This window comes from Schistocerca gregaria, chromosome 5 (genome assembly GCF_023897955.1).
Source record: "Schistocerca gregaria isolate iqSchGreg1 chromosome 5, iqSchGreg1.2, whole genome shotgun sequence".
In the NCBI taxonomy this organism is placed as follows: domain Eukaryota; kingdom Metazoa; phylum Arthropoda; class Insecta; order Orthoptera; family Acrididae; genus Schistocerca; species Schistocerca gregaria.
Window position 1 is genome coordinate 61,967,075 of NC_064924.1, and position 16,139 is coordinate 61,983,213.

Sequence of the window (16,139 nt, forward strand, 5' to 3'; positions counted from 1 at the left end):
AATGCGCGTCGCGTGAGATTTTGATGTTCTCTTCTCCAGCTCTCTACATATCGTCATCGATTGTTTCGCCTTTGTTGCTTACATTAGCTTGTTATTTCTTCACTGCCTCATTATTACATGTTTGTCTCTCTTATCTGCTCGTAACGGGCAACATCGTCCGAAATTGGCGAGCAGTCTGTACTCGGGGCCGGTTTTCCGTGCGCCACCCTATATTATTTCCTTGCGACCAGCCACACAAGGCTGGTTCTGCAGAATCACAGAAATTACTTCTAAAAGTGCGTAAGAATTCGTGATGAATAAAAACTCTGTACTCCGGGGGGGGGGGGGGGGGGGAGAAGTGCCCTCTTGGTGCCCTCCATCCTTCCGTCACCTACATTAGTATTCAGATTTTCATAAGAACCATATACCAAGCACAAATGAACAGTGAACGAGTAAAAATGAACGGTTCCCAAAAAACAACGCTCAGCAGTGAACTAGTTCCTAAGTATGAACGAGTTTGCCCATCTCTAGTATGTATACCGTCCAATCACATTAACGTGACCACTGCCTATGTTCGACGTCAACGTGCGGTACTCTCAGACTGCACATGGCAGCGCTAGCAGTAGAGGGCATATAAACCGTCTGGAGGGGGGAGGGGGGGATGCGGAAAAAAGTGCAATTATTGTTGTAATGCGGAAAGGGGGCGATGTATGTGACGTCCGAAAGGGCATAGTCATTGATTTTGGGTGCAAGGGTGGAAGCATTTTCGAAATGGCTAAGTGTGTAAACTGTTCTCGTCCCACTATGGTTGAGGTTGAGGCGTAGCACCTCCGCATCGCTCATGTCACTTGTTAGGACGATATCGTTATATGCATGAGTCATCGACAGATGTCACCAGCTGACATGGACCTGAGTTACAGAGCTGCACGTAGTTGTCCTAGTAGGCGGCAGAGGTCAGCAGTTGACTGACAGTGCTAGCAGTCGTAGTCAAAACAATGTTGTAAAGTTATGCTTGATTAATATTTAATGTGTTTGCATAATTATAATTGTTTTATATGTGTAGTAATTAGCAGTGTGAGTGTTGTATGAGTGAAGAAGACCAGAAGTAAATGAAAATTTACTTTTTTATTCGCGAAGTACCAGTTGAACTCTACAGGGGGATTTACTATAATTAAATGTGCAGTCACAGTTTATGGTACTAATAAATCTTGAGTAGAACACAAATTAAACGGTAATTTCAGAAGGAGTAATTTTATATTTGATACTTTTTCTAAATTTGTTTAGCAAATGACATAGAAGGAAATGTTTTACTGTGATTGGGCATTGAAGTAAAGCGCGGGTTAGCGCGGGATAATACTGCAACCTGATTTGCTGTTTGTGATATCAGCCAATCAGAAAAATGCAGGCTCCCGCCAATCTATGCTTGGTGTGATCTAAGTAAGTTGGGGCTGAGGGTTCGAACGAATATCTCATTGAAAGCAGCTCCGACGAAAGTACTGTAGAATCGCGGAAAAATGCTAATTACAAGTTCGCGATGTAGTACTAAGTGTACGGTATAGCGGAAGTCGTGTGGAATTTCGGACGGAATATCAAAATTATTGCTTTTGACTTAGTTAAAACCGCGTGGCGTGTTGTGCGATCTAAGACTGGAACAGGTATTACGTGTAGAGCAGAGTGGACAACATTTGAGCGAGCATTTTCATAACTAAACGATCCGGTGAACACTAACTTTGGTAACGGGTAAAAATACCATAAACTGGTTACGTGTGTGATTGTGGTGTGCGTGGGAACTTTACATTGTGTTGCCACTTAGTGCGGACTTAGCAGTATTAACTGCGATGCAGGTAGCAGGGGCTAACGACAGCTGCGGAGGCGTGCGAAGAACCGTGGGGCTATTGCCGGTCTCTTCCACGAACGCTGCTCCGTTTGGGTCTCTGCACGAGAAGCCTGGTTGATGCTTTCATGAAGTTCGTTTCAGCAATTCCCAGAGAGCGCTAAGAAAACAGGCCGTAACGCGCGTGCGAAGCTACGCTGACGTAGGCAGCCTGTGCTCGGTGTTTGTTCGCATACATTTCTGTTTGGAATTTCGTTCGTGATGTGCCATCACGTGGCCATCTGCAGCCTCGCGGTATGTTTTGAGAGGACAGGCGTACCTGGAGCAACTGTATTATCATATCCTACTCAGAGAAGGAATGCAAATAAAGCAATTTTTGGCATAATATTCATTTCAAACCTAGCCTCTACAGCTCAAACTACCCTAATATTTTGCTATCTGGTGATTTTGTAAATAGCTTTTTTAGTCTTACTCTGCAATAATATTAATAGAAAAAAATTTATCAAGCAAATTGACGATGACTTCATTACACTGATTAACGGTTGATTGATAATATAACAACAGAAAAACTAATTTATGTTAGTCTTCCATGATTATGGGAATGTATATCAACCATGTATATTAATTCAATTGATGGCTCTCGGCCACTGAAATCTTTTGTTTTCATTTAACGTGGGAGCTGTAAACGAAGAGAGACCAGGAATATCACAGAACACACGGGCGAAGAGCAGAACTCAGCGCTCCACTCTGAAGTCAAAGCTAAACCTCTCCCCAGATGTTCCCTGCTTTTTAATTAATGAAACAATATAGAGGTCACTTCGTTATGGCGGTTGGAAAACACTTTCGCCGTTGCACTTCATCACAGCTTCTTATTCTTTATTAAATTTTACTTCCTTCCTTTGTGTTTCTGCTTTTGAGACCACTGAACATTACCCTAATAATTGATTACAGAATCAGACAATCGTCACTTCCTGAAGAGTAGACTGAAATAATCCAAGAAGTGCAACGAAGGTGACAAAGAACATTGAGGTTGCATTGTCGCCTGTTTTCACACAAAAATATCCCTTGTTAATGACCAAGGCTGTTTGTGTAGGGCCATCACATTTTTGAACTGCAATAACTGAGAACAAGAGTCGTTTCTGCTGTAACATATTAGAAAAACAACTTGAGTCTTTGGCAGGACCACGAGACTGCGATGAAATCGCGAAAATAGAACTGTTAAGGGTTGTTTTTTATGAATTTTTCAGTTGTTTCTGCGTGGCTTTTTAGACAACCTACATAAGTTTAGATCGGGAAGTCTTTCAGAGTACAAAAAGCCGAAAAAGCTTTCGTAATTTTCATTTTCCGCGTCTCCTTAGATGTGTTATGTAGGCGCTACTGAATGCTCTTCCTCCCTCTACTGTTGAGGTGCACAGTTGACTCTGAAAATCTCGTGTGCCGCCGCCTGTAGTACGCGCCTTGTAATTATGTCCGGCTAGTGACGTCACACATGGAGTGAGGTGGAGCACTGACCCACACAGGCAGCCCGGCGGCTGGCGAGTTGCGGCGGTCACGTGACGTCACGTCGCCACGTTCTGTTCTGCGCTCGCCGGCTCGGGTGATCCCGTTTTTACGCGGCTCGCCCATAAACTTTCCCTTCCCCCTCTTCCCATCCCATCCCTGGCCCAGCCGTCACGTCCCGCCCACCCTTCCAGAAGGCTCCCAGTAAGTACGTGGGAGCATGCGCACGGCACAGCTCAGCACGCCGCATCGCGGCCGATTTCAGTGCGTCCGCAGCGCAGAGCCATGCCTACGTCACTACCCTAGGTCAACTCTCACCTGTCCGCCACCGAAGATTCGTGTCGTTCTAGAAGCTTCCGTGCCTTCGCGGACATAACCTACGCATTCTTTGAGCGTTGCGCGGTGTGCGCGAAGCAAATTACGTGAAGCATTGTTCAGAATTAGGGGTACGAAAACCCGACCGGTTAAAACTGATACCGGTATATTAGTTCTGAATAACATGTATTTTTCGGTATTTGTTGGTCTCAATTGTAACAGGTGTTTCTTATTTTATACTAGTAATCGAGTAATAACACTGAAATGTCATTTACCCATGACATCAGTGCTATCCTTTCTGGGTTTTAAATATTTTTTTAAACGACCAATTTTATTCGTAAAATTTCAATTGCTTTGAAATATTGCATTGTTACAGAAAACGGGAAAACGATCAGTGGTATTTCAGTAACAAATCCTGCAGAAACGATTAACAAACACATAGCACAATAATTGGTACGGCATTGGTGAAACAATACTGTAGCTTACCTATTACAGTGTGCTAGACTTTTCTCCATTCTCGTCTACACGGTAGTTTCTCGCAGCAGTTGCATTACAGAATGACACCATCCCTGGTTTGCCAGTATTTTAGGAAGTGCGGTATCAGTGAAGCACAAGGCCCCATTTGCTTTAAAAGATTAACATCGGGAGGAGCCACAACGAACTTGCGACGTCATTTAAAGAGAAAACAATTCGTTCGCAGTTTAAAATGAAAATAGAAAGTAGCTGATCTGTTGTCTGTATCTATATCACATGTATTTATGTGCTAATAGGTTTTGAAAACGGACAAATTAACGTAAAAAATAGTTCTACCTCAGTTTTCGCCTTTTGGCGCTGACCTTTCGTAATCCCCCAATAGTGGAATGATCCTCGAGTTCATTAAGACTTTCGAGAAGAGTGTTTCAAATAAAACAAATAGAACAGGATACTGACGATTTTTTGTATAAGTCCACCACTTACCGATTTTCGAGAAAAGCGGCGAACAGTGGACTGAATTTTCCCATTTCAATCAATATTTTGATTCTATATATCTCGGAACAGACAGTCAAAACTTCTCAGTCAGATTTCTAAGTGTTACAGAAAATACTAGGAATAAAAACAAATTCCGGTATTTCAGAAACTGGTTATCTGAGCGATTTTGACACAGGTTAAACTGGCTCTGAAAAAAAGAGAAACGACATAACCTAAAACCGACTCTTTCAGCGATAAGCGCCATCTGTCCTCTGAGTACGAGATTTGATCAAAAAGTAAAGGGAATTTGATTTCGAAAGCTTCACAAAAGCGATTTTTATTTTTTTTACTCTTGTTGGTACGCATTTTCCTCTTGTATTTATTCATTTTTAAGTGTTCCGAATGTCTTGTTTATTGTTGACAGTCTGAAAAATTACACGTGTTTTCGAGTTCTCGTCGAATTTTTCCGTTTCAAAAACAGGTGGTTCCAAGAATTTTAATTACATTTTGCTGGAAAAATGATGTACCGCATTGAATTCAAAATGTTGACTGAACCATTTGGCGAACGTTCTATGTTTAAGACGAGACCTGACGAGTGGTATAAACGTTTCGAGGAGGACTGAGAAGACGCTGAAGACAACCGCCCTGCACACCATAGCACATTACTGGCGACAGTGCGAAAGGATTAAAAGGAAAACTGATCTGGGAAATTGCAGAATCACCATCGGAGAGGTCGCTGATGATTTAGTCTTATCCTTTGGCTCATGCCAAGCAACTTTTTCGGAAGGTTTGAGTATGAAACTTAGCTAATTTTTTTCTGAAACTGTCTAATTTCTACTAAAAACGAAGTGGCGTAGACATCACTCAGGAACTGCTGAGTGAAGTCGACAACGATCCAGAACGTCTATATGTGGTTCTCACAGGTGATGAAACAGAGGTATACGAGTGTGACGTCGAAACAAAGGCCCAATCGTCCTAATGAAAGCTGCGTGAAGAATCAACAACAAAAATACTCGTTAAGTTCCATCACATGGGTTGTTCTCACTTTTTTCTTCGATTACAATGGGATGGTGGATCACGTCTTTCATCCTTGTGGCCGCACGGTCACTAACGGATATTACCAGGAAGCCACGCGCCGTTTGCATCAAGAAATTCGAAGAGAACGACGAGAACCGTGGGAATTGCATCACGAAAATGCTTCCACTCACACCTCAATGTTGTCACCTCAGCCACCGTACTCGCCGGACATGGTCCGTGCGACTTCTTCCTATTCCCGAGGCTGATAACTATGACTGGACTTCGTTTTTCTACCATTGGTGAGAAAAATAGAATCGATGAAGATACACACCATAACAAAAGGTGGTTTCCGGAAGTGCTTCCAAGACTGGATAAAGCTCTTTTACAAGTGTATTATATGTTGGGGGAGGAAGGGAGGAATTACTTTCAAAAAAGAAGAAATTGTTTAATAAAAAATTCCTTTACTTTTTCACCACACCTCATACTGAACAGGAACCGGTCATTTAGTTCAAGGACACTCAAATTTCTCCACACCTACTCTGCTATCGACACGTAATCCCAAACAGATTCCAAATTTCTAGATTTCTACAACGCTTTTGACACCGTTTCTTACAAGCACGTTCTGATCAAATTGCGTGTCTACGCAGTATCGTCACAGAAATCACGTGTGCTGTTAGAAAGATCGCAGTTCCTAGTAACTGAAACGGAAACTCGGTATAAACCACAAAAGACATCTGGCGTCCCGCAAGAAAGTGTCAGACTTTCTGCTGTTCCTAATCTATCTCGTTGCGGCGACATTAACGAAATTTACATTACCAACTTTTCACTCCGAATGCGAAAATATTTTGTTGACGCCCACCTACATAATAAAGGGCCATCATAAGAGAAAACGGTTCTTGCGCGAAAAAGTTTAAGTGTATTTCTACCACGTGCTATTCGACAACGGAACGATAGGGAAATAGTGTGTGTGGTTCAATGAAATCTTTGCCAAGCACGGAAGCATGAATTGCAGAGTACTCATGGACATGTACCCGGTCCCAACAGTCTAAGAGTCGCGCACATTTTTGGTATTTAAAAAGCCTTGAACCTGTCTAACAATACTCTACGTGCTCGGGTTGGTTAACACGCGTCACACTAATTTGTGAGCAAGGGAAAGTACTGCTTCAGTTCCATGTTAATCAACTCTGCTTTCATGACATTGAAAATACTAAGTACTTAATGTTTTTGCCCAACTGTTTTCTCAAGAGACTGTCTGAAAGGCGTATAGGTTTTTTTATAAGGGGGCATAATTACGATAACCAGTACCCGTGTTAGAAGTATTGACCCTGGCTGTTGAGACTTGTCCCACTGTGACAAGGCAGTGGACGGACTTCTAATAGAATTCCCGAGACCGCAATGTTAAGCAGTTCAGCACGTACAGTCGTCGTCCTAGGTGAATCTTTTGCCCCTTCAGAACATTTTTTAAGGATACAAAAAATGGCGTAATCACAGGGAGAGAGGTTCGGACTGTAAGGAGTGTGGCTGAGAACCTCCCATTTCAATTTCTGCGAGAGTGCCGCGACTGTGTTGGCCGTATGAGGCTTAGCATTGCCGTGGAGCAGAATGACCCCACGAGGTTGCCTGGTCGTTTTGACTTGATCTCTTGGCGAATGATGGTCAAGGTTTGAGAGTAACGCTGGGCATGACTTGTCCCGTGCTGCAGGAAGTGAATCAGAAGGGGGCCATCTTTGTCAAAGAAGAGCATCAGCATAATCTTTCCTGCACTTGTGTGGATGGTCTGCTTTGTTTGGTGGTGGTGACCCCGGATGCTTCCACTGGAGACAATCGTTTTGATTCTGGTTCGAAGAGATAACACCACCCTGATGCCAGGAACGCATTCCCTTCCCGAGCATAGCGCTGCAGATGAGCAAGAGAGTGGGACATTCGGCATTCTTCCTGGTGAGGTTGAAGACTGGGGGGGAGGGCGGGGGGGGGGGGGGAGGCGGGCACCCATTAGGCACACACTTTGCACATATGCAGTCGTTCCTTCAATGTGGTGTGAACACATCCGACGCTCAATCCGACCACATCGGCTATGGCTTTTATTGTCACTCGGCAGTCCTGGGTAATGAGTGCATCCACCAACTGGACGATGTCATCGGTAAAGCGGTGTGGTGCTCCAGACCGTGCATCATCTGCTAACGACAGCAGTCCTTCCCTGAAGCGCTTGTGCCAAGCCTTGACCCTTGCAAAGGACATGGAGTGTTTGCCGCACACTTGTGACATTCGTCGATGAATGTCCATTCCTCCTCCACCTCCCTCTCCCCCCCCCCCCCCTCCACCCCGCTGTCAGAAATCTACCACCACCTCTAATCTTCGTTTGACGCCTCCATGTCATTCTTTGCAATGCGACTGGCAGCGTTGGACGATTGATGCATGCTGCTGCTAGCTCTGTATAGTCACGTGACGTGCACACGTGCCCTCTAAAGACGAGCTGTGAACACTGATCGAAACCACACCTCGTTACTCATGCCACGATAGTACCCTCCTGTCACCAGTTTGCGCATTCTAGACGCCAGCTCGTTTCTTTTTGAACGCCCCTTATACAATATCTGGACAAAGATTTCACACTGTACAGAAACAAGAACGTAAATATACTGACGAAAATAATCGCAACATCAAGAAACATTTGTGATCTAAACAAAAGCTGGCGTGTTTCTACATCTGGAAAATTATATCTATTTAAAATTCATACTAGTTGCGTAAGAGTGGCGCTGGAGGATGGAGATGAGGTTTGCTATAAATACACAGTCGTGAACATTGGTTACCTTTGAGATTCAACTGTGAGTTGACCTTGTAAGTAGGCTGTTTAGGTTTTTATGTTGGTAACGCCACTTAGCGTTCTGTATGAAAGTCACTGACTGTGCTGTGTGCAGTCTATGGCTGGTAGGCATTTCTGCAATATTCTCTATTCTAGTGTTGGGCAGTTGGATGTGAACAGCGCGTAGCGTTGCACAGTTGGAGGTGAGCCGCTAGCAGTGGTGGATGTGGGGAGAGAGAAGGCAGAGTTTTGAGAGCGGACGATCTGAACGTGTGTCCATCAGAGTAAATTTGTAAGACGATGTCATGAACTAATATATTCATATGACTTTGGAAAATTATTAAGATCCAGGAAATAATTTTATGAATTACTTCCAAAAAAACGAGGTAACACAAAAAACATTTCCCTTCACAGGAATTGCATACATAATTTTTGTCAATGACTGGATAACTTGTTTCGTAGAGTAAGTCAAGGTGATGCACCACTAGTGTTAAGATGTGACAGTTATTAGGTGTCTCCGATCTTTACTATAATATACACTCCTGGAAATGGAAAAAAGAACACTGACACCGGTGTGTCAGACCCACCATACTTGCTCCGGACACTGCGAGAGGGCTGTACAAGCAATGATCACACGCACAGCGGACACACCAGGAACCGCGGTGTTGGCCGTCGAATGGCGCTAGCTGCGCAGCATTTGTGCACCGCCGCCGTCAGTGTCAGCCAGTTTGCCGTGGCATACGGAGCTCCATCGCAGTCTTTAACACTGGTAGCATGCCGCGACAGCGTGGACGTGAACCGTATGTGCAGTTGACGGACTTTGAGCGAGGGCGTATAGTGGGCATGCGGGAGGCAGGGTGGACGTACCGCCGAATTGCTCAACACGTGGGGCGTGAGGTCTCCACAGTACATCGATGTTGTCGCCAGTGGTCGGCGGAAGGTCCACGTGCCCGTCGACCTGGGACCGGACCGCAGCGACGCACGGATGCACGCCAAGACCGTAGGATCCTACGCAGTGCCGTAGGGGACCGCACCGCCACTTCCCAGCAAATTAGGGACACTGTTGCTCCTGGGGTATCGGCGAGGACCATTCGCAACCGTCTCCATGAAGCTGGGCTACGGTCCCGCACACCGTTAGGCCGTCTTCCGCTCACGCCCCAACATCGTGCAGCCCGCCTCCAGTGGTGTCGCCACAGGCGTGAATGGAGGGACGAATGGAGACGTGTCGTCTTCAGCGATGAGAGTCGCTTCTGCCTTGGTGCCAATGATGGCCGTATGCGTGTTTGGCGCCGTGCAGGTGAGCGCCACAATCAGGACTGCATACGACCGAGGCACACAGGGCCAACACCCGGCATCATGGTGTGGGGAGTGATCTCCTACACTGGTCGCACACCTCTGGTGATCGTCGAGGGGACACTGAATAGTGCACGGTACATCCAAACAGTCATCGAACCCATCGTTCTACCATTCCTAGACCGGCAAGGGAACTTGCTGTTCCAACAGGACAATGCACGTCCGCATATATCCCGTGCCACCCAACGTGCTCTAGAAGGTGTAAGTCAACTACCCTGGCCAGCAAGATCTCCGGATCTGTCCCCCATTGAGCATGTTTGGGACTGGATGAAGCGTCGTCTCACGCGGTCTGCACGTCCAGCACGAACGCTGGTCCAACTGAGGCGCCAGGTGGGAGTGGCATGGCAAGCCGTTCCACAGGACTACATCCAGCATCTCTACGATCGTCTCCATGGGAGAATAGCAGCCTGCATTGCTGCGAAAGGTGGATATACACTGTACTAGTGCCGATATTGTGCATGCTCTGTTGCCTGTGTATGTGCCTGTGGTTCTGTCAGTGTGATCATGTGATGTATCTGACCCCAGGAATGTGTCAAAGTTTCCCCTTCCTGGGACAATGAATTCACAGTGTTCTTATTTCAATTTCCAGGAGTGTGTTTTCTGCTTGAGCTTTGTTCAGGTATAAGTTACAGCATTTGCTGCTGCTGTTTGCCATGCATAGTGCTACTGAATTTCTCTTTGTATTACTCTGTTAAGCCAGTTCTATTACTGATTTATGTTTCTTGTTGCTCCACATTGGCTCATATTAGTTGCATTTGCTTTGCTAATTTGTATTTTTTGTCATTGCTCTTTGTGTTAAGTTGTCTTGTGCTGCTATATTACCTTGTCCCTTAGTATATATATATCTGAGCTCAGTTGATTTAAGTTCGCTTGAGGGGGGGGGGGGTAGACTATATAAGAAACTAACTATGAAGAACAGGGAAAGAAGGCATTGAGTTATATGAAAAAGATTTGGGCAAAAATGAGTATTGTAGAATTAGAAATTTATTTTGAAAGATGATATGAACAAAACAGTAGGGTTTAGGGACAACAGGGTCAGATAGGTGTTTTTAGGAGCAAATGTTGAAATAAAATAAAAGATCTATGGAATGAAGTTTTGGGTTTGACTGCAGTAACAAATGTTACACTGAAAACGACCCCTGTCCATGTATTTTGTGTTATTCCGCTGTGTTTGTGTACCCTTGTGCATTTGTGTTTTTCCTGTCAATTTGTTTATCTGATTAAGAGTTATGTTGTAGAATTTTTCTAACACTACGTTATTTACTTTATAAAGATTTTTAGACAACATTAATTCTGTTCTGTTTCAATGCTCATGTGTGAAATTAATGTTTCGAAAACTATTCATTATCTTATGTATTTACTTATGTCATAATTCCTGTAACACTGATGTATATGTTTACTTCTATTCTTTTGTAAAGACCGTATTACTACTAGTGTTATCTATTGTTATACTTTTAATGAGGTATTTTGTACCTTTGTAACTGTATTCTTATGTAGTAAGTTTGTAATTGTATAGACACCAGTTCTTCAAATTAAGTTACATTTCACTGCACACATTTCTGTTGGTCGTAGTATATGCACAATAGATGGGAAGTTGGGACTGTTAGTGTTTGCATGTGTGTTGATAATTCAGCAAGGGACTGGTTAACAGCATTGCTCGTTCTAAGGACATACCAGTTTGTGAGTGCACAAGTGGTGGTTTATGGACTTGCTATATTGCCTGCAAGACTCTCTAATGGTGACTGTGCACCCACACAGTCGCAACAGATGGCTGCTGATCTAGAAGGACTACAGTGGGTCCGCACCTTTGATGGTCCACCAATACCATTATCTCTACAAGAACTACAGTGGGTTTTTTCTGTTGTGGCCCATTACCTGTGTGCATGTCAAGAGTCAGCACTGCCTTCCCATTGGGAGGACAGTGCTACTACAGGACTGCATAGAAATCCACTACCATGTGCACTTTCTTTTACTGCACAGACTGAGGAAAACACTGCAATTTTACTGTGATGAACGACCAGGACTGTCTTTATGGACTGTGACAAAATCTTTGCTTTTGACAAACTGTATATCAGTAAGTATGTGCATTTGATTTCTTTGTTATTGTAACTATGCAAAAAAATTTCAAATCTATTGGCCACTGCCCAAAACAATTTGTAAAATTTTTTGTGGGGAGCATGGCGGCTATGTAAGTAGGCTGTTTAGGTTTTTATGTTGGTAACGCCACGTAGCGCTCTGCATGAAAATCACTGACTGCTGTGTGCAGTCAGTGTGTTGGCATTGTTGAAATATTCTCTATTGTAGTGTTGGTCAGTTCGATGTGTACAGCGCGTAGCTTTGCGTATTTGGAGGTAGGCCGCAAGCAGTGATGGATGTGTGGGGAGAGATGGCAGAATTTTGAGAGCGGACGATCTGCATGTGTGTCCATCAGAAAGAGTAAATTTGCAATACTGGATATCATGAACTGATATCCATGATGACTTTTGAATATTAAGGTAAATACATTTTTCTCTACAAAATATTTCATTTTCTAACTATGTCTATCAGTAGTTAGTGCCTTCAGTAGCTACAATCTTATTTAGCTGGCAGTATTGGCGCACGCTGTATTGCAGCAGTTTGAGTAACGAAGATTTTTGTGAGGTAAGTGATTCATGAAAGGTATAGGTTAGTGCTAATTTGTTGCGAGTCTGGTGATTCGATCAATTGTGCTGTTATTTACAAACAGCATTCCAGGAGTGATTTTCCAACAGGATAAAGCTCGCCCACATACCGCTGTTGTAACCCAACATGCTCTATGGAGTGTCACCATGTTGCCTTGGCCTGCACAATCACCTGACATGTCTCCAATCGAGGACATATGCAACACCGAAGAACAAGTCCAGCAAAATCCATAAACAGCATTAACCATCGCTGAACAGTTAAATATGTTACTTGTTGTTTTCAATCCCGAGACTGGTTTGATGCAGCTCTCCATGCTACTCTATCCTGTGCAAGCTGCTTCGTCTCCCAGTACTTACTGCAACCTACATCCTTCCAAATCTGCTTAGTGTATTCATCTCTTGGTCTCCCTCTACAATTTTTACCCTCCACGGTGCTCTCTAATACTAAATTGGTGATCCCTTGATGCTTCAGAACATATCCTACCAACCAATCCCTTCTTCTAGTCAAGTTGTGCCACAAACTCCTCCCCAATTCTGTTCAATACCTCATTAGTTATGTGCTCTACCCATCTAATCTTTAGCATTCTTCTGTAGCACCACATTTCAAAAGCTTCTATGCTCTTGACCAAATTATTTATCGTCCATGTTTCAGTTCCATACATGGCTACACTCCATATAAATACTTTCAGAAATGTCTTCCTGACACAAATCTATACTCTATGTTAAAAAATTTCTTTTCTTCAGAAACGCCTTTCTTCCCATTACCAGTATACATTTTATATCCTCTCTACTTCGACCATCACCAGTTATTTTGCTCCCCAAATAGCAATATTCCTTTATACTTTAAGCGTCTCATTTCCTAATCTAGTTCCCTCAGCATCATCTGACTTAATTCCCCAAATAGCAAAACTGCATGGATTTTAATGGCTACTCCGAATTTTTCCTTTTGTTTCCTTTACTGCTTGCTCAACATACAGATCAAATAACATCGGGGAGAGGTTACAACCCTGTCTCACTCCCTTCCCAACCACTGCTTCCCTTTCATGTCACTCGACTTTAGTAACTGCCATCTGGTTTCTGTACAAATTGTAAATAGCCTTTCGCTCCCTGTATTTTACCCCTGCCACCTTTAGAATGTGAGAGTATTCCAGTCAACATTGTCAAAAGCTTTCTCTGAGTCTAGAAATGCTAGAAACTTAGGTTTGCCTTTTCTGAATCTAACTTCTAAGATAACCCGTAGGGTCAGTATTGCCTTACGTGTTCCAACATTCCTACGGAATCCCAACTGATCTTCCCAGAGGTCGGCTTTTACCAGGTTTTCCATTCGTTTGTAAAGAATTCGCATTAGTAGTTTGCAGCCGTGGCTTATTAAACTGATAATTCGGTAATACATCTATCAGCACCTGCTTTCTTTGGGATTGGAATTATATTTTTCTTGAAATCTGAGGGTATTTCGCCTGTCTCATACATATTGCTCACTAGATGGTAGAGATTTGTCAAGGCTGGATCTCCCAAGGCTGTCAGTAATTCGAATGGAATGCTGTCTACTCCCAGGGCCTTGTTTCGACTCAGGTCTTTCAGTGCTCTGTCGTATTCTTCACAGTATCTTCCATTTCATCTTTATCTACATCCTCTTCCATTTTCACAATATTACCCTCGAGTACATCACCCCTGTATAGACCCTCTATATACTCCTTCCACCTCTCTGCTTTCCCTTCTTTGCTTAGAATTGGGTTGCCATCTGAGCTCTTAATATTCATTGATATTCTCTTCTCCAAAGGTCTCTCTAATTTTCCTGTAGGCAGTATCTATCATACCCCTAGTAAGATAAGCCTCTACATCCTTACATTTTTCCTCTAGCCATCCCTGCTTAGCCATTTTGCACTTCCTTTCGAGGAAGACGTTTGTATTCCTCTTTGCCTTTTTTATTTACTACATTTTTAATTTTCTCCTTTCATCAAATTAATAATTCCTTCTGTTACCCAAGAATTTGCACTAGCCCTCGTCTTTTTACCTATTTGATCCTCTGCTGCCTTCACTATTTCATACCCATTCTTCTTCTACTGTATTTCTTTCCCCGATTCCTGTCAATTGTTCCGTTATGCTCTCTCTGAAAATGTGTACAATCTCTGGTTTAGTAACTTTATCCAGGTCCCCTGTCATATTCCCACCTTTTTACTGTTTCTTCAGTTTTAATCTACCGTTCATAACCAATAGATTGTCAGAGTCCACATCTGTCCCTAGAAATGTCTTACAATTTAAAACCTGGTTCCTAAATCTGTCTTACCATTATACAATGTACCTGAAACCTGTAAGTATATCAGGGTTTCTTCCATTTATACATCCTTTTATGGTTCTTGAACCAAATGTTAGCCATGATTAAGTTATGCTCAGTGCAAAATTCTACCAGGCAACTTCCTCTTTCTTTCCTTACCCCATTCCATATTCACCTACTACGTTTCCTTCTCTTCCGTTTCCTACCATCTAACTCCAGTCACCCACGACTATTAAATTTTGGTCTCCCTTCACTACCTGTATAATTTCTTGTATCTCATCATACATTTCATCAATTTCTTGTCATCTGCAGAGCTACTCAGCATATGAACTTGTACTACTGTAGTAGGTGTGGTTTTCGTGTCTATTTGGCCACAATAATGCGAGTAGCTTACCCGCACTCTTATGTTTTATTCATTATTGGACCTACTCCTGCATTTGATTTTGTATTTTCAATCTATCCATTTCCCTTTTCAAATTATCTAGCCTACCTGCCCAATTAAGGGATCTGACATTCCATTCTTCGGTCTGTAGAACGCCAGTTTTCTTTCTCCTGATAACGTCCTCTTGAGTAGTCCCCACCCGGAAATCCGAGTAGGGGATTATTTTACCAGACAAAGCTGTATGCTCCCGGAAAAATTACAGCTGTAGTTTCCCCTTGCTTTTAGCCGTTCACAGTACCAGCATTGCAAGGCTGTTTTGGTTAGTGTTACAAGGCCAGATCAGTCAATCATCCAGACTGTTGCCCTGCAACTACTGAAAGGCTGCTGCCCCTCTTCAGGAACCACACGTTTGTCTGGCCTCTCAACAGATTCCATTGTGGTTGCACCTACAGTACAGCTATCTGTATCACTGAAGCACGCAACCCTCCCCAAGGTCTATGGTTCACGGGGGGGATCTGTTACTTGGACAATGAATTTCATTACTCTACATTAAAAATTTTTTGGCATTCGACACATTAACCCATCGCAATAACTGTTTGGGTACATCAGTAAGATGTCTTGCAATAAGTTAACTTCCAACGTCAACTGCTGTCCCCCATTTCTGCATGTACACAGCCTGATAGATAATTAAGATTTTACAGTTCTACACTCTGCACAAGTAGTGCATCAGCGATATCACCTGCTAACTCACAACCTTGTTGGCAGCTGATCTACATGCAAGCAGGTGATGTGTGAAACGACCTGTAGGTTAACTAATGTCAATCAATAGAGATTATTTCTCAAAGTTAGCAAACTAGTTAATTATGAAAAACTGCAGACGCTGTAAATGAGATGAATGACAAGGAGATAGCTATCAAACGCATTCAAGGTGCTAAAAAGTCACACACAAACATACTTTACAACTTGTTCAGGAGAACATAAGTAGTACATTGGCTCAAACCTAGGCATGTCTCTTCCATAAACCTAAACCAGTTATTGACTCCACAGTATAATACTGGCCACTTCCACCAAACCAG

At 43.2% G+C, this 16,139-nt stretch overlaps 1 protein-coding gene across 1 annotated transcript in view; it reads right to left on the reverse strand.

The window, feature by feature from the left end:
* LOC126272622 (E3 ubiquitin-protein ligase TRIM71) overlaps positions 1–16,139 on the reverse strand; it is a 299,315-nt gene that overhangs the window by 248,133 nt on the left and 35,043 nt on the right. The gene's annotated exons all lie outside the window — the stretch shown is intronic.